The sequence below is a fragment of the Drosophila miranda genome, assembly GCF_003369915.1.
Source record: "Drosophila miranda strain MSH22 chromosome Y unlocalized genomic scaffold, D.miranda_PacBio2.1 Contig_Y5_pilon, whole genome shotgun sequence".
In the NCBI taxonomy this organism is placed as follows: Eukaryota; Metazoa; Arthropoda; class Insecta; order Diptera; family Drosophilidae; genus Drosophila; species Drosophila miranda.
The window spans coordinates 511,696-531,809 of NW_022881647.1; the positions used below are offsets into that span (position 1 = coordinate 511,696).

The following is a 20,114-nucleotide window of genomic DNA, read 5'->3' on the forward strand; positions in this document are numbered from 1 at the left end:
ATACTCAAAATGAGTATTGGGGTATATTAGATTTGTGGTAAAAGTGGATGTGTGTAACATCCAAAAGGAATCGTTTCCGACCCCATAAAGTATATATATTCTTGATCAGCATCAATAGCCGAGTCGATTGAGCCATGTCTGTCTGTCCGTCTGTCCGTCCGTCCGTCTGTCCGTCTGTCCGTCCCCTTCAGCGCCTAGTGCTCAAAGACTATAAGAGCGAGAGCAACGATGTTTTGGATCCAGACTTCTTTGATATGTCACTGCTACAAGAATATTTCAAAACTTTGCCCCGCCCACTTCCGCCCCCACAAAGGGCGAAAATCTGTGGCATCCACAATTTCGACGATACGAGAAAACGAAAAACGCAGAATCGTAGAAGATGACTATATCTTCTAGAGTGCAAAATCTGAACCAGATCGTATAATTATAATAGCCAGAATCAAGAAAACAATTTAATTTTTTCTCGCCCTGTCTCTCTCTAACACACACGTAGCATAGCCGGCTTTGCTTAGAGTAAAACATTAGCGCCTAGATCTCAGAGACTATAAAAGCTAGAGCAACCAAATTTGGTATCCACACTCCTAATATATCGGACCGAGACGAGTTTGTTTCAAAATTTCGCCACACCCACTTCCGCCCCCGCAAAGGATGAAAATCTGGGGATATTCACAAATCTCAGAGACTATTAAGGCTAGAGTAATCAAATTTGGTATCCGCACTCCTGTTAGAACTCACTATAAGACGTATATCTTAAAATTTCGCCCCACCCCCTTCCGCCCCCACAAAGGACGAAAATCTGTTGCATCCACAATATTGAGGATACGAGAAAACTAAAAACGCAGAATCATAGATAATGATCATATATATCAGATTGCTGAATCTGGATCAGATCAGATCATTTTTATAGCCAAAAGGAACAAATCAATTTGCACTGGCTACGCAGCACCCAACGTCACGCTCAGACTGATTTTCTGTCTCTCTCGCACGCACTCCTTGTCGTGTCATTTAATATTAGCGGCGTCTGCCGGAGGAGAGCCATACTGACTTAGTATCGGGTATAACTGTAGAGTTGCGGTGTCCGCAGCAACTCACAACGTTCCCCCTCGTTATACCCGATACTCAAAATGAGTATTGGGGTATATTAGATTTGTGGTAAAAGTGGATGTGTGTAACGTCCAGAAGGAATCGTTTCCGACCCCATAAAGTATATATATTCTTGATCAGCATCAATAGCCGAGTCGATTGAGCCCTGTCTGTATGTCCGTCTGTCCGTCCGTCCGTCCGTCCGTCCGTCCGTCCGTCCGTCCGTCCTTCCGTCCGTCCCCTTCAGCGCCTAGTGCTCAAAGACTATAAGAGCGAGAGCAACGATGTTTTGGATCCAGACTTCTGTGATATGTCACTGCTACAAGAATATTTCAAAACTTTGCCCCGCCCACTTCCGCCCCCACAAAGGGCGAAAATCTGTGGCATCCACAATTTCGACGATACGAGAAAACTAAAAACGCAGAATCGTAGAAGATGACTATATATAGCCAGAATCAAGAAAACAATTTCATTTTTTCTCGCCCTGTCTCTCTCTAACACACACGTAGAATTTGCAGTGGCTACGCAGCGCCCGACGTCACGCTCAGACTGATTTTCTGTCTCCCTCGCACGCACTCTTTGTCGTGTCGTTTAATATTAGCGGCGTCTGCCGGAGGAGAGCCTACTGACTTAGTATCGGGTATAACCGTAGAGTTGCGGTGTCCGCAGCAACTCACAACGTTCCCCCTCGTTATACGCGATACTCAAAATGAGTATTGGGGTATATTAGACTTGTGGTAAAAGTGGATGTGTGTAACATCCAAAAGGAATCGTTTCCGACCCCATAAAGTATATATATTCTTGATCAGCATCAATAGCCGAGTCGATTGAGCCATGTCTGTCTGTCCGTCTGTCCGTCCGTCCGTCTGTCCGTCTGTCCGTCCCCTTCAGCACCTAGTGCTCAAAGACTATAAGAGCGAGAGCAACGATGTTTTGGATCCAGACTTCTGTGATATGTCACTGCTACAAGAATATTTCAAAACTTTGCCCCGCCCACTTCCGCCCCCACAAAGGGCGAAAATCTGTGGCATCCACAATTTCGACGATACGAGAAAACTAAAAACTCCGTTAGATCTCACTATAAAACGTATATCTCAAAATTTCGCCCCACCCCCTTCCGCCCTCACTAAGGACGAAAATCTGTTGCATCCACAATATTGAGGATACGAGAAAACTAAAAACGCAGAATCATAGATAATGATCATATATATCAGATTGCTGAATCTGGATCAGATCAGATCATTTTTATAGCCAAAAGGAACAAATCAATTTGCACTGGCACGAAAAACGCAGAATCGTAGAAGATGACTATATCTTCTAGAGTGCAAAATCTGAACCAGATCGTATAATTATTATAGCCAGAATCAAGAAAACAATTTAATTTTTTCTCGCCCTGTCTCTCTCTACCACACACGTAGCATAGCCGGCTTTGCTTAGAGTAAACATTAGCGCCTAGATCTCAGAGACTATAAAAGCTAGAGCAACCAAATTTGGTATCCACACTCCTAATATATCGGACCGAGACGAGTTTGTTTCAAAATTTCGCCACACCCCCTTCCGCCCCCGCAAAGGATGAAAATCTGGGGATATTCACAAATCTCAGAGACTATTAAGGCTAGAGTAACCAAATTTGGTATCCGCACTTCTGTTAGATCTCACTATAAAACGTATATCTCAAAATTTCGCCCAACCTCCTTCCGCCCCCACAAAGGACGAAAATCTGTTGCATCCACAATATTGAGGATACGAGAAAACTAAAAACGCAGAATCATAGATAATGATCATATATATCAGATTGCTGAATCTGGATCAGATCAGATCATTTTTATAGCCAAAAGGAACAAATCAATTTGCACTGGCACGAAAAACGCAGAATCGTAGAAGATGACTATATCTTCTAGAGTGCAAAATCTGAACCAGATCGTATAATTATTATAGCCAGAATCAAGAAAACAATTTCATTTTTTCTCGCCCTGTCTCTCTCTAACACACACGTAGCATAGCCGGCTTTGCTTAGAGTAAACATTAGCGCCTAGATCTCAGAGACTATAAAAGCTAGAGCAACCAAATTTGGTATCCACACTCCTAATATATCGGACCGAGACGAGTTTGTTTCAAAATTTCGCCACACCCCCTTCCGCCACCGCAAAGGATGAAAATCTTGGGATATTCACAAATCTCAGAGACTATTAAGGCTAGAGTAACCAAATTTGGTATCCGCACTTCTGTTAGATCTCACTATAAAACGTATATCTCAAAATTTCGCCCCACCTCCTTCCGCCCCCACAAAGGACGAAAATCTGTTGCATCCACAATATTGAGGATACGAGAAAACTAAAAACGCAGAATCATAGATAATGATCATATATATCAGATTGCTGAATCTGGATCAGATCAGATCATTTTTATAGCCAAAAGGAACAAATCAATTTGCACTGGCTACGCAGCACCCGACGTCACGCTCAGACTGATTTTCTGTCTCTCTCGCACGCACTCCTTGTCGTGTCGTTTAATATTAGCGGCGTCTGCCGGAGGAGAGCCATACTGACTTAGTATCGGGTATAACCGTAGAGTTGCGGTCTCCGCAGCAACTCACAACGTTCCCCCTCGTTATACCCGATACTCAAAATGAGTATTGGGGTATATTAGATTTGTGGTAAAAGTGGATGTGTGTAACGTCCAGAAGGAATCGTTTCCGACCCCATAAAGTATATATATTCTTGATCAGCAACAATAGCCGAGTCGATTGAGCCCTGTCTGTCTGTCCGTCCGTCCGTCTGTCCGTCTGTCCGTCCCCTTCAGCGCCTAGTGCTCAAAGACTATAAGAGCTAGAGCAACGATGTTTTGGACCCAGATTTCTGTGATATGTCACTGCTGCAAAAATATTTCAAAACTTCCCCCCGCCCACTTCCGCCCCCACAAAGGACGAAAATCTGTGGCATCCACAATTTTAAAGATATGAGAAAACAAAAAACGTTGAATTGTAGAGAATGACCATATCTTTAAGACTGCGGAATCTGAATTGGATCGTATTATTATTATAGCCAGCATCAAGAAAACAATTTCATTTTTTCTCGCCCTGTCTCTCTCTAACACACACGTAGCATAGGCGGCTTTGCTTAGAGTAAAACATTAGCGCCTAGATCTCAGAGACTACAAAAGCTAAAGCAACCAAATTTGGTATGCACACTCCTAATATATCGGACCGAGACGAGTTTGTTTCAAAATTTCGCCACACCCCCTTCCGCCCCCGCAAAGGACGAAAATCTGGGGAAATTCAAAAATCTCAGAGACTATTAAGGCTAGAGTAACCAAATTTGGTATCCGCACTCCTGTTAGATCTTACTATAAAACGTGTATCTCAAAATTTCGCCCCACCCCCTTCCGACCACACAAAGGACGAAAATCTGTTGCATCCACAATATTGCACATTCGAGAAAACTAAAAACGCAGAATCATTGATAATGACCATATCTATCAGATTGCTGAATCTGGATCAGATCAGATCATTTTTATAGCCAATAGGAACAAATCAATTTGCAGTGGCTACGCAGCGCCCGACGTCACGCTCAGACTGATTTTCTGTCTCCCTCGCACGCACTCTTTGTCGTGTCGTTTAATATTAGCGGCGTCTGCCGGAGGAGAGCCATACTGACTTAGTATCGGGTATAACCGTAGAGTTGCGGTGTCCGCAGCAACTCACAACGTTCCCCCTCGTTATACGCGATACTCAAAATGAGTATTGGGGTATATTAGATTTGTGGTAAAAGTGGATGTGTGTAACATCCAAAAGGAATCGTTTCCGACCCCATAAAGTATATATATTCTTGATCAGCATCAATAGCCGAGTCGATTGAGCCATGTCTGTCTGTCCGTCTGTCCGTCCGTCCGTCTGTCCGTCTGTCCGTCCCCTTCAGCACCTAGTGCTCAAAGACTATAAGAGCGAGAGCAACGATGTTTTGGATCCAGACTTTTGTGATATGTCACTGCTACAAGAATATTTCAAAACTTTGCCCCGCCCACTTCCGCCCCCACAAAGGGCGAAAATCTGTGGCATCCACAATTTCGACGATACGAGAAAACTAAAAACTTCGTTAGATCTCACTATAAAACGTATATCTCAAAATTTCGCCCCACCCCCTTCCGCCACCACAAAGGACGAAAATCTGTTGCATCCACAATATTGAGGATACGAGAAAACTAAAAACGCAGAATCATAGATAATGATCATATATATCAGATTGCTGAATCTGGATCAGATCAGATCATTTTTATAGCCAAAAGGAATAAATCAATTTGCACTGGCTACGCAGCACCCGACGTCACGCTCAGACTGATTTTCTGTCTCTCTCGCACGCACTCCTTGTCGTGTCATTTAATATTAGCGGCGTCTGCCGGAGGAGAGCCATACTGACTTAGTATCGGGTATAACTGTAGAGTTGCGGTGTCCGCAGCAACTCACAACGTTCCCCTCGTTATACCCGATACTCAAAATGAGTATTGGGGTATATTAGATATGTGGTAAAAGTGGATGTGTGTAACGTCCAGAAGGAATCGTTTCCGACCCCATAAAGTATATATATTCTTGATCAGCATCAATAGCCGAGTCGATTGAGCCCTGTCTGTCTGTCCGTCTGTCCGTCCGTCCGTCCGTCCCCTTCAGCGCCTAGTGCTCAAAGACTATAAGAGCTAGAGCAACGATGTTTTGGATCCAGACTTCTGTGATATGTCACTGCTACAAAAATATTTCAAAACTTCGCCCCGCCCACTTCCGCCCCCACAAAGGACGAAAATCTGTGGCATCCACATTTTTAAAGATACGATAAAACCAAAAACGCAGAATCGTATAGGATGACTATATCTTCTAGAGTACAAAATCTGAACCAGATCGTATAATTATTAAAGCCAGAATCAAGAAAACAATTTAATTTTTTCTCGCCCTGTCTCTCTCTAACACACACGTAGCATAGCCGGCTTTGCTTAGAGTAAAACATTAGCGCCTAGATCTCAGAGACTATAAAAGCTAGAGCAACCAAATTTGGTATCCACACTCCTAATATATCGGACCGAGACGAGTTTGTTTCAAAATTAGGCCACACCCCCTTCCGCCCCCGCAAAGGATTAAAATCTGGGGATATTCACAAATCTCAGAGACTATTAAGGCTAGAGTAACCAAATTTGGTATCCGCACTCCTGTTAGATCTCACTATAAAACGTATATCTCAAAATTTCGCCCCACCCCCTTCCGCCCTCACAAAAGACGAAAATCTGTTGCATCCACAATATTGAGGATACGAGAAAACTAAAAACGCAGAATCATAGATAATGATCATATATATCAGATTGCTGAATCTGGATCAGATCAGATCATTTTTATAGCCAAAAGGAACAAATCAATTTGCACTGGCTACGCAGCACCCGACGTCACGCTCAGACTGATTTTCTGTCTCTCTCGCACGCACTCCTTGTCGTGTCATTTAATATTAGCGGCGTCTGCCGGAGGAGAGCCATACTGACTTAGTATCGGGTATAACTGTAGAGTTGCGGTGTCCGCAGCAACTCACAACGTTCCCCCTCGCTATACCCGATACTCAAAATGAGTATTGGGGTATATTAGATTTGTGGTAAAAGTGGATGTGTGTAACGTCCAGGAGGAATCGTTTCCGACCCCATAAAGTATATATATTCTTGATCAGCATCAATAGCCGAGTCGATTGAGCCCTGTCTGTCTGTCCGTCTGTCCGTCCGTAGGTCCGTCCCCTTCAGCGCCTAGTGCTCAAAGACTATAAGAGCTAGAGCAACGATGTTTTGGATCCAGACTTCTGTGATATGTCACTGCTACAAAAATATTTCAAAACTTCGCCCCGCCCACTTCCGCCCCACAAAGGACGAAAATCTGTGGCATCCACATTTTTAAAGATACGATAAAACCAAAAACGCAGAATCGTAGAAGATGACTATATCTTCTAGAGTGCAAAATCTGAACCAGATCGTATAATTATTATAGCCAGAATCAAGAAAACAATTTAATTTTTTCTCGCCCTGTCTCTCTCTAACACACACGTAGCATAGCCGGCTTTGCTTAGAGTAAAACATTAGCGCCTAGATCTCAGAGACTATAAAAGCTAGAGCAACCAAATTTGGTATCCACACTCCTAATATATCGGACCGAGACGAGTTTGTTTCAAAATTAGGCCACACCCCCTTCCGCCCCCGCAAAGGATTAAAATCTGGGGATATTCACAAATCTCAGAGACTATTAAGGCTAGAGTAACCAAATTTGGTATCCGCACTCCTGTTAGATCTCACTATAAAACGTATATCTCAAAATTTCGCCCCACCCCTTTCCGCCCCCACAAAAGACGAAAATCTGTTGCATCCACAATATTTAGGATACGAGAAAACTAAAAACGCAGAATCATAGATAATGATCATATATATCAGATTGCTGAATCTGGATCAGATCAGATCATTTTTATAGCCAAAAGGAACAAATCAATTTGCACTGGCTACGCAGCACCCGACGTCACGCTCAGACTGATTTTCTGTCTCTCTCGCACGCACTCCTTGTCGTGTCATTTAATATTAGCGGCGTCTGCCGGAGGAGAGCCATACTGACTTAGTATCGGGTATAACTGTAGAGTTGCGGTGTCCGCAGCAACTCACAACGTTCCCCCTCGCTATACCCGATACTCAAAATGAGTATTGGGGTATATTAGATTTGTGGTAAAAGTGGATGTGTGTAACGTCCAGAAGGTATCGTTTCCGACCCCATAAAGTATATCAGCAGTGATCAGCATCAATAGCCGAGTCGATTGAGCCCTGTCTGTCTGTCCGTCTGTCCGTCCGTCCGTCCGTCCCCTTCAGCGCCTAGTGCTCAAAGACTATAAGAGCTTGAGCAACGATGTTTTGGATCCAGACTTCTGTGATATGTCACTGCTACAAAAATATTTCAAAACTTCGCCCCGCCCACTTCCGCCCCCACAAAGGACGAAAATCTGTGGCATCCACATTTTTAAAGATACGATAAAACCAAAAGCGCAGAATCGGTGAGGATGACCATATCTTCTACAGTGCTAAATCTGAACCAGATCGTATAATGATTATAGCCAGAATCAAGAAAACAATTTCATTCTTTCTCGCTCTGTCTCTCTCTAACACACAGGTTTCATGGTCGGTTTTGTCAATTGCAAAATATGAGTTCAAGGATCTCAGAACCTATAAGAGCCAGAGAAACCAAATTTGGTATCCACACTCCTGTGATATCGGACCTTGACCGTTTCGTGTCCAAATTTCGCCACACCCCCTTCGGCCCCCGCAAAGGACGAAAATCTGGGGCATCCACAAATCTCAAAGACTATTAAGGCTAGAGTAACCAAATTTGGTATCCGCACTTCTGTTAGATCTCACTATAAAACGTATATCTCAGAATTTCGCCCCACCCCCTTCCGCCCACACAAAAGACGAAAATCTGTTGCATCCACAATATTGCACATTTGAGAAAACTAAAAACGCAGAATCATAGATAATGACCATATCTATCAGACTGCTTAATCTGGATCAGATCGGATCATTTTTGTAGCCAAAAGCACGAAATCAATTTTCAGTGGCTACGCAGCGCCCGACGTCACGCTCAGACTGATTTTCTGTCTCTCTCGCACGCACTCTTTGTCGTGTGGTTCAATACTAGCGGCGTCTGCCGCAGGAGAGCCATACTGACTTAGTATCGGGTATAACTGTAGAGTTGCGGTGTCCGCAGCAACTCACAACGTTCCACCTCGTTTTTTTTTGTTCGTGTGAAAAAAATTGAAAATCAATTTTGTAATCAAAAGGTGTGTCTCCGTTGAGGGAGGTGAAGGCAAATTATCACTCAACCCCCCTCCCCAGACACAAAAAAAGTGTCACATTATATACTTGACAAATTTGATTTGGATTTGGCTGCGTATTCTTTCCGTTCAGCTGTTTCAATTATTCATATTATTCACAGTTCCCCGGGGATCCAGACATTAATGGAAAAAGCCAAGAAAAATCCAAAACCAAATGAACCACATGACCTCGATGGAGAATTCCCCAATCCTCTCTCTCTCCCTGGCTTTCTGATTGGCAGAGAACTACTCTCAGATCTAAAGTCTGACGAACAGCGGAATTATCGAGAAATAGTTCCACATAAATCAGACGAAAACTAAAGACAATTTGTATACTTTATCCAGGAACTTCGGGCCTTGTCCTGTCTTGGCCAATGGGGGCGTACCTTGCCCACATCCTTGTCTCTCTGTCCTGTTCTGAGCTGCCCCACGAAACTATTCTCAAAGGAAATTTATGATTTTTTTTTGGCAGTGTGTGAATGAAATATTTTATTTTGGTTTTTTTAAACACATTTTGTAATTTCAACACGTTGCCACGTACCGCAAAAGTTTATTCCGCAACGAGTGTCGTGTCCAAAACACGGACACGGCCACGGACTCCGTCTCCAACTCCGATTCCGATTCCGATGATACCGGACTCGGCCGCAACTTCGGAGACAAATGATTGATGGTTCTCGGGCTGGACGCTGCCAAATAATAAATCGTACCCAATCGACTGGGGAATATTTTTCCCGAGTAGGCGGCCAGAAATTTCGCTCTGTCACCATTTGCGGAAAAGGTTTTTTGCTTTTCCTCCCCACTTTTTTGTTTTTTATTCAATTTTTGCGAAATTCTGAGATATACGTTTTATAGTGAGATCTAACAGAAGTGCGGATACCAAATTTGGTTACTCTAGCCTTAATAGTCTCTGAGATTTGTGGATGCCCCAGATTTTCGTCCTTTGCGGGGGCGGAAGGGGGTGTGGCGAAATTTTGACACGAAACGGTCAAGGTCCGATATCACAGGAGTGTGGATACCAAATTTGGTTGCTCTGGGTCTTATAGGTTCTGAGATCCTTGAACTTATATCTTGCAATTGGCAAAACCGACCATGAAACCTGTGTGTTAGAGAGAGACAGAGCGAGAAAGAATGAAATTGTTTTCTTGATTCTGGCTATAATAATTATACGATCTGGTTGAGATTTTACACTCTAGAACATATAGTCATTCTCTACGATTCTGCGTTTTTGGTTTTATCGTATCTTTAAAAATGTGGATGACACAGATTTTCGTCCTTTGTGGGAGCGGAAGTGGGCGGGGCGAAGTTTTGAAATATTTTTGTAGCAGTGACATATCACAGAAGTCTGGATCCAAAACAACGTTGCTCTAGCTCTTATAATCTTTGAGCACTAGGCGCTGAAGGGGACGGACAGACGGACGGACGGACAGACAGACAGGGCTGATCAAGAATATATATACTTTATGGGGTCGGAAACGATTCCTTCTGGACGTTACACACATCCACTTTTACCACAAATCTAATATACCCCAATACTCATTTTGAGTATCGGGTATAAAAACGTGTGCGAAATTCAAATATATTTATATACTTTTGAGCGGTCAAAACGAAACAACAGGCAGCAAATTTTTGGGATTTGTATGAGATTAATGTAAATCCATTGAATTGAATTTTGTGGATGGTTTTTTTTTTACCAGATGTATGCCGTTCGAAAAGCGTTTGGTAAACCCTATTAATGGAAGCGACTGATAGCCGATGAATGCCTCTAAAGGTCGTGTAACGGCTGGCAAAGAGTTTCGGAAGATTTAGTAGATTCTCGAACCGATTTGTCAAAGATTTAACACTTAATAACCATTAAAATCGCAATCTCAACAGGTTTTTCGGCTAATTGCCTGAAGGATTTCCTGGAATATATATCTGTATATACATATATACATCTGTAATTGTATAAGCAAGCAGTTTTGTTTTGATTTTATTTTGCGAAAAAGAAAACAAAACGAGGGGGAACGTTGTGAGTTGTTACGGACACCGCAACTCTACAGTTATACCCGATACTAAGTCAGTATGGCTCTCCTCCGGCAGACGAGGCTAATATTAAACGACACGACAAAGAGTGCGTGCGAGAGAGACAGAAAATCAGTCTGAGCGTGACGTCACGCGCTGCGTAGCCACTGCAAATTGATTTGTTTCCTTTGGCTATAAAAATGATCTGATCTGATCCAGATTCAGCAATCAGATAGATATGGTTGTTATCTATGATTCTGCGTTTTTAGTTTTCTCGAATCTGCAATATTGTGCATGCAACAGATTTTTGTCCTTTGTGTAGGCGGAAGGGGGTGGGGCGAAATTTTGAGATATACGTTTTATAGTGAGATCTAACAGGAGTGCGGATACTAAATTTGGTTACTCTAGCGTTAATAGTCTTTGAGATTTGTGAATATCCCCGGATTTTCGTCCTTTGCGGGGGCGGAAAGGGGTGTGGCGAAATTTTGAAACAAACTCGTCTCGGTACGATATATTAGGAGTCTGGATACCAAATTTGGTTGCTCTAGCTTTTATAGTCTCTGAGATCTAGGCGCTAATGTTTTACTCTAAGCAAAGCCGCCAATGCTACGTGTGTGTTAGAGAGAGACAGGGCGAGAAAAAATGAAATTGTTTTCTTGATGCTGGCTATAATAATAATACGATCCAATTCAGACTCTGCAGTCTAAAAGATATGGTCATTCTCTACGATTCTGCGTTTTTGGTTTTCTCATATCTTTAAAATTGTGGATGACACAGGATTTCGTCCTTTGTGGGGGCGGAAGTGGGCGGGGCGAAGTTTTGAAATATTTTTGTAGCAGTGACATATCACAGAAGTCTGGATACAAAACATCGTTGCTCTAGCTCTTATAGTCTTTGAGCACTAGGCGCTGAAGGGGACGGACAGACGGACAGACGGACGGACGGACAGACGGACAGACAGACATGTCTCAATCGACTCGGCTATTGATGCTGATCAAGAATATATATACTTTATGGGGTCGGAAACGATTCCTTCTGGACGTTACACACATCCATTTTCACCACAAATCTAATATACCCCAATACTCATTTTGAGTATCGGGTATAAAAATATCATTGGAAAACCAGTTTTGAAACTCTAACGGAACGTGTTGAACGGCTCTACGTCAGCGGAGGGGGTTTGTCCGAGCCAAAGATATATTTCAAATTCATCTAATATTATAATTAGAAGACGCAATTCGGAAAGTGAGATGTTAATAAAGCCCCTACATGATAGTTTTCTGCAGAATACCGAATCATTCGCCGATTATTTCGAGTGTATCCAATGTTTGCTGAATAGTACTGTGTCCCCACTTACATATGGAGCTTGTGGCGTCGTCTCTTTAATCAGGTTATTGCCCCAAAGCCAGAAACACAAGCAGAAGCAGAAGTGTTGGCCAAACCACGGACCCACGAATCGGGTCAGTGGCAAGATCGAGCGGAAAGACAGTTGAGTGAAGGGGGGGAAAGTGGGGTGGCACGGCACTTGGCCACGAACAACAGCCCGCCGTTCATAGGGAGCCAAATATCGCGAAATACAAATAATACGAAAACAAACAGAAGAGAAAACATTTCCAGTTTCTGGCTTCCACAGTTCGCGGGCTTTGCAGGCTTTTTCGTGTCTTATAATCATTAAGTTTAGGGGAATTTATTTTGGAACCCATCCAATGACACAGAGAGATGAGAGCGAGAGAGAACTAAAGCTTATGAATCATTCGATCTAACTTTAGTTTTATGACTTTGAGACGCGACTTAAGAGATCTCTTAAGTTTTATCCGTAATTACGTTTGCGTTCTTTATTGTTTATTTTAATACCCGATACTCAAAATGAGTATTGGGGTATATTTTATTATACCCCATACTCAAAATGAGTAATTGACAGAGTGTGCAATTCCACACTGAAAGCATTGCCTACTCGGGCGATACTCTACATAGTGCTCATTTTTAACGCCATGTTAAGGATGCAGTTTTTCCCTAAGCAGTGGAAGATAGCAACAATCCTGATGATCCATAAGCCTGGAAAACCGGAGGACGACCCTGAGTCTTTTGTCTTCCTTATCTAAGGTATGGGAGAGGCTTCTTGCCAATCGTCTTGGTAGTATAATCAAGGAATGCCGTATCTTGCCGGATCACCAGTTTGGCTTTCGGGAGGGACACGGCACAGTGGAGCAAGTCCACAGATTGGCAGGACACATCCTACAGGCCTATGATGATCTAGAATACTGCAATGCAGTCTTCATTGATATGCAGCAAGCCTTCGATAGAGTTTGGCATATCGGCCAACTGAGCAAAATTAAAAAACTGTTCCCAGCACCATACTACGGTGTCTTACGATCATACTTGGAAGGACGTCAGTTTATGGTCAGGTTCAGGAACACACATTCAACACCTTGCCAAATGGGAGCTGGAGTTCCACAGGGCAGCGTCCTTGGCCCGCTGCTTTACTCTATCTATACTGCAGATCTACCCTCCCCAAGCGAGCAACATATGGAGGCCCCCCGTAAGGCTCTGCTTGCTACCTACGCGGACGATATAGCACTGCTCTACAGCTCCAAGTGCCGCCTTGAGGCAGCAGATGGTCTCCAAGAGTACCTCTACTCTTTGGCAGCTTGGTGCAAAAGATGGAATTTAAAAGTCAACCCACTGAAGACCCCCAATCCATGCTTCACCCTGAAAGCGCTCATAGACCACACCCCACCCATAAAGTTTGAAGGCGTAACTTTGGACCAACCAGAGCAAGCAAAGTATCTCGGTATCACCCTTGATAAGCGTCTTACTTTTGGTCCACACTTGAAAGCTACGGCTCGCAAATGGGGGGAAAGAATGCAGCAATTGCGGTGGCTGATTAACAGAAGAAGCACCATGTCACTGAGAGCCAAAAGAGCAGTTTATGTACACTGTGTAGCCCCGATCTGGCTCTACGGTGTGCAGATTTGGGGTATAGCTGCCAAATCGAACTATAAACGGATACAGGTCTTGCAGAATCGCGCCATGAGGCAAATAACGAACTGCCCTTGGTACGTGCGCGGCTCCACCCTACATCGGGATTTGAATCTGCATACAGTAGAGGAGCAGATTGGAAGGCACACCAGCAGATACAGTGACAGGCTAATTAGACACCATAGTATGCTCGCCAGACGATTACTACCTGCCAGGCCTTTGATGCGGTTGAAGAGATTGGGTTTTGCCAAAACTATTGGCCAACTCTAAGTTTCCCTCCCAATATTTTAATATTATATTTTTTGTAAGTCCTCTCGCATTTAGCATTAGGTTTGGCTACCCCAATATTATTTACCAGTGATGTTAAGATACGTTATATGCAATGTACGGATTCAACGCTAAATAAAAAAAAAAAAAAAAATTAAAAAAAAAAAAAAAATTACTCAAAATGAGTATTAGGGTATATTAGATTTGTGGTAAAAGTGGATGTGTGTAGCGTCCAGAAGGAATCGTTTCCGACCCCATAAAGTATATATATTCTTGATCAGCATCAATAGGCGAGTCGATTGAGCCATGTCTGTCTGTCCGTCTGTCCGTCCCCTTCAGCGCCTAGTGCTCAAAGACTATAAGAGCGAGAGCAACGATGTTTTGGATCCAGACTTCTGTGATATGTCACTGCTACAAGAATATTTCAAAACTTTGCCCCGCCCACTTCCGCCCCCACAAAGGACGAAAATCGGTGGCATCCACAATTTCGACTATACGAGAAAACTAAAAACGCAGAATCGTAGAAGATGACTATATCTTCTAGAGTGAAAAATCTGAGTGAAATCTGATATAATTATTATAGCCAGAATCAAGAAAACAATTTCATGCTTTCTCGCTCTGTCTCTCTCTAACACACTGGTTTCATGGTCGGTTTTGCCAATTTAATATTAGCGGCGTCTGCCGGAGGAGAGCCATACTGACTTAGTATCGCGTATAGCTGTAGAGTTGCGGTCTCCGCAGCAACTCACAACGTTCCCCCTCTTTTTTCTTGGTTTCTGCCGTATTTTCTTGGCTCTTCTGGTTGTTTGACAGCTTCTGCCTGCCTCTCCTCCTTCTATACCTTTGATGATGATGATTATGATGATTCGCACTACGTCAGCGCTAAAAAATTTCCATATAAAAGCGCTGCGGTGTGGGCCCGCGGCTTAGTCGATTTTGAACTTTTTACGCGTTCGCTGCCTAAGTCTTTTGTTCGTTTCTGTGAGTGTGGCTTTCCCATAGATTGATATATATCTGTAGTACCTGCTTTGCTAATTGTGCGTGTGTTTAGTTACAGATCCACCATGAAATGCGCCTTCCGGTGAGTGCAAGTCCCTGTCCCCCTCTCTAACTCTGATTGTGCAATTACATCATCGGAGCGACTACGGATAGTCAAGGCTGTTGTTAAACGATTATCATGTATATTATTATTTAATTTAATTAGAAAGTCTTTGGGGGTAAGCCGGGTATGTTAATCGCCCAAAAACCCATCGAAAATCCATTAAAAATATAAATTTTAAAACTTGTTCTGTGAAATTCGATTTTTGCGATAATGTTTGTCGAAACTTTCCGCATAGTAATTCCGGAATTATGAATAGTCAAGCAGAATTAGAGATTTCAAACAAGTTTTGGATCATAGTTTCAGATAAAACTTTCACAAAGCAAAAACAACTCTTTGGGATCCCCCTTTAATATCTGGAGTAGCTATAATAATCTCCCGATCTTCTCCCACAGCTGGACAGTTCGTGTCCCGCGCTTCACTCTTCACTCTGGACTCCCAGGGCCGCCAGTCGGACGTGCATCCCGTCAGTGCCCGCCTGCTGAGGCGTCTGCGTCGCGACGTCTTCAGCTCTTCGTCCTCGTCTTCGTCGCCCTCCTCCTCGTCCGGCAACGGCGGCAGCATCACCTTCGCCTCCCACTCCATTCAAAATCCCGATGGTTCCGGACACATCGGCACCTCCTACACCCAGCAGGCGGCTCAAGCTTCCCTGTAGGTTCACCAACCCCCCCCCCCCCCCCCCCCACTACTTGGAATATTGATTCTATTGAGATTTGGTTCCTTTCCAGGGGCGTGAACCTTGAGAACCGTTTCGGCGAGGATTCGGCATCTGGTGCGTACAATCCCTCGTATGCCGGATATGGCAGCACCACCGGCTCGCAGCAGTCGTACGGCAGCATCGTGCCCGCAACCCAGATCCAGCAGACCATCAGCACCAGAAGGTGACTACCCTCCAGGGAGCCACCGACCACACTGGCGTCCTCAATGTGAAGAAGACGGAGATCCAGTATCCCGCCAACTAAGGGGAGTCCTGAATATATTTATATATATATTCGAGTGTTAACTGAAGAAAGAGGAAAACCGATTGGAGTAAAGATGAATAAAGTAAAGTAATATAATAATAAAGTAAATCATTCATTTGTCGAATATTTGTAGTCGTCTTGAACAGAATTTAGCCTTAAAGTAGTTGGTACCGATCTTAGGAGTCTAGAGATTATGCATCGAATGTATCGTTAAACGAGTGTATATACTATCGTCTCGTTATTACAAATTATTATAAAGTTGAATGACTGAATCTACAATTGCATTGCAAATTCTCATAGGCCTTAGGATATGGAGCCAGAAAACCAAATGCCCACAAAACGCCTTTCTTTGGATCCGGAAATGGTATAAATATACTTTTGTTGTTCAGTGTGGCAGTGAAAGTATCACTTGTGATAGCTCCCAAACGGGACTCTTGCGATATCTTTTTTCGAGACTTTTGCGATATCTTTGGGAGACTTTTGCGAGACTGTTTTGATATCGCAAAAGGCACGCTTGTTGTTTTTTGCTGGGGTTTGCTGTCTCCCCATCTCTCTCTCCCTTTTTTCCTTTTTGGGTGTGTGTATGTTGGGGTCAATTAATTGATTCCAAGTGGATGCCCTGCCACGCCCTCAGCCAGTGTCAACAGCTTATTCATTGCGGTGGCTGCATGTGCTCTCTTTTTACTCGTTTTGCACACTTTAGATGATTGCATCCCACATGCATGCCACACATGCCACACATGCCACACACTGCACAACGTTCGTTCTGCCCAACATTCTGCCGATCCTTCTTCTGCCCTTTCGTGCTTAATCTCGCAGCAAAAACAACAAGAGGCGACGGGGGAGTGGGGGAGAGGCAAAAGCGCAGCCTGCTGCTCCGCTGAGCACAAACAATTGCCTGTGGCCGGTGCTGGGGCTGCCTGAGTGGGGCGTGTTAGGCAGTGTTGGTAAAGGCTTTTAGCGTATTAGTTCAACGAAGCGGAATTTTATGACTGCTGGATGCTGCACTGCCTGCAAAGGCAACGATTTTAGCGATGATTAAAAACTATTCAATTACAACAACAACAACACCACCAGAAACTACAACAAACTCCTGTAGATGACAAATACTATAAATTGGAAGACATCTTTAATCAAAAGGGATATGCCGCACAAGATGGATTAAGCGAGGAGCAGGGAGGAGTGGGGAGGGGGAGTGTGAGTCCGGACAAGATATGAATATGGGATTTGCTTGGGGAATTGCTCAAATCTCAACAGGTGCACGCACTTTCCAGCAACACACACGCCCCCACATTCCCCCACACGACCCGCCTTCGCTGTCAACGGCCTTTGCCGCATGCAAATGCTAAAAAGTTTTGTGGCAACACACAACAGAGCGAGAGAGAGAGAGAGGGAGAGAGAGAGGGAGAGAGAGTGGTAGACCGAGTAAGACAGCGAGTGGCAGGCAGCTTCTGAAAAGTTCTTAATTATTATAATTAATTACTTTGATCTCTGACTGCGGCCTTCTATGCTCGCTGCTATTAATTTACTTGATTATGTTGAGGTTTTTCCAAGCAACTCCTGCATACTGGATGCTCCCCACCCGCCCTGACTCTGATTAAAATGTATCTCACATAATTGAGAAAGTGTAATGAATTTACTCGCGTCACCCGACAGCAGGATCAACTTTTCCTGACTGTGATAGATTTTCATTAAAGTGGCATTCGTTCAATCTTTCCTAATCACATATGCAATGTCTTTAAATATGAAGATTTAATCATTTCCCACTTAAAGCTCTTTCTTTCACTGTTGATCAACTTTACATAAACTTTCGTTAAGCTTTGAGCAATTCTAAGTCGAAGCTTTCAGTTTTGCCTATAGTAGCTTTCGCTAGCCTCAATGAGGCGGGGCTTTTCTGTGAGAGCAACTTAATGAAAGCTTCATTCAACAAAGGGAGTGGGAGAGACCAAGAACATGCCCCCAGTTCGCGTGATCTGAACAATCGATGAAACGGTACTGCCAAAAAAAAAAAGAACACGGCAAAAAGCAGGCCACTTCTGCTTCCCCCTTTTGATCAGCAGAGAGAGACAGAGAGAAGAACAGCAGCAATTACTGATTGATGGGGAGTCAAGCGGGAGACAGGAGACAGAAGACAACATGCTACTTCGCATTGTCATCGGCATGGGGCGCAACAAATTAAGCGTCTTGTGTGGTCGTCATCAGCGGAACGCGGCAACATCAGCAGCAGCGGCATTGCGGTAGATCGACGCCACCTGGTCAGAGTAGGCCCCAAACTGAGCTCCCACTGCAGCCCCAGCACCGAGTCCGAGTCTGAGTCCAACTCCGGAGAGTGACCACCGCCGGCGATGCCTAAATTCAGTTGGACACGAGCGCCAATGCAGCGATCAAGTGACATTTTATTGTCGGCAAACGCTGGACTGCTGTTTTTGCTGGTGCCTCTGTTTCTGTTGCTTCTACCCTGTACTTTTAGAGCGCGAGGGTACATGGGTTTCCCTAGAAACAGGTTCAAACAGCTGCTCCTAGGAATCAAGTTACCTCCCAATTATCCCAATAATTTAATCAATTTGAATCATTTAGTTTATCCCGCAGATTAGTTTCGATCATGGGGTATCCTTTAGTCCTCACTGGGAGTGTTCTCATTTGTGGTTGCTGCCTTAGCTATTTAGAGGCATGAAAGAAGCGACAGAAACTGAGCCTGAGGCCGAGACCTGAAATTGGCTCTGAATCTGGCTCTCAGGAGTCCTCACTTGGATAATTGACAAGAATTAATACATTCCATTGATCGGTCAGCGTTGAAATGTCGCAAATTTAATTATTGAAGTCGCGCTGCCAGTCCAATCAGCCTCCGAGACTGTGGGTGGGCGCGCGGATGCCAATAGAGAGCGGCTTAAGCGGCTCTTTCCATTCCATTCCTTTCCCCCCTTCCGCTGGCCGGAGGACAATCCAGCAGTCGTTCATTCCCTGGCCTTTAAGTAAAACAAACAAGATGACAAAAAGGAGTACGAATGGATTGAAGCGGGGAGGAGTGAAGCTCAGGTGGAGTGCCGCCAAACGAGAACCAAACAAAACGAAAATGTTTCCTGACAAGTTTCTGCCATTTCAGCTGGAGCCAGGAGATGGAAGCCCTGCCTGCCTGTAAAAAAAGCTAAAAAAAAGAGAAGGAAATTCAACGATTTGTGCAGTCATCGGAAGCGGAAGCAGCACAGAGGCACATCCTCTCTTCATCCTGATGAGCTAGTGACGAGGACGATAGCCAGTCCAGTCCTTTGGAGTGGATGAAAAATATCAGAGTGGAGGCGAACGAAGGACTAAGGTGGTGGGGATTGTCGCTCTTACTGTTGACTTAAATCGTTTAGGTAAAGTTAAACAACTTGTTCCGTTAATTGTTAAACAATGCCCAGGCAGCAGTGTCTCCTCAGTTCTGCACTCCACTGTCCACTGGACATTCGGCAGAATGGGCTCTGCTCTGGGAATAATTGATGGGAAAACTGAAAGCCGGCAAAAGCGATGGAAACGACGCGAATGATGGAAAGTGCAGATGAAAAAATCCGACTTTAAGATGTGAGGAAAGATGTGATTTACCTGAAATTTGTGCGATAACTTTAAGGCTGATACCAGGTCAAATAAATCAGAAGAATCTTTATTGGGATTAGACAGTGAAATATTCTGTTATTTTGACTAGGAGTCCATTCCATTTCATTCCTTATTTAACTTTTTCTTTTTCAACAAGTATAATATCAAAGACTATACAATATAGTCTATTGTATATTCTTTGATAATATTCATAAATAATCGCATTAAATGTTGTTAACTTAGTTTTTCTCGAAACTTTTGGGCTCTTGAAATATAATTGATGTT

At 43.7% G+C, this 20,114-nt stretch overlaps 1 pseudogene; it reads left to right on the forward strand.

The window, feature by feature from the left end:
* LOC117195068 overlaps positions 1-16,323 on the forward strand; it is a 34,662-nt pseudogene extending 18,339 nt beyond the window's left edge.
* Positions 16,324-20,114: the final 3,791 nt, after the last annotated feature.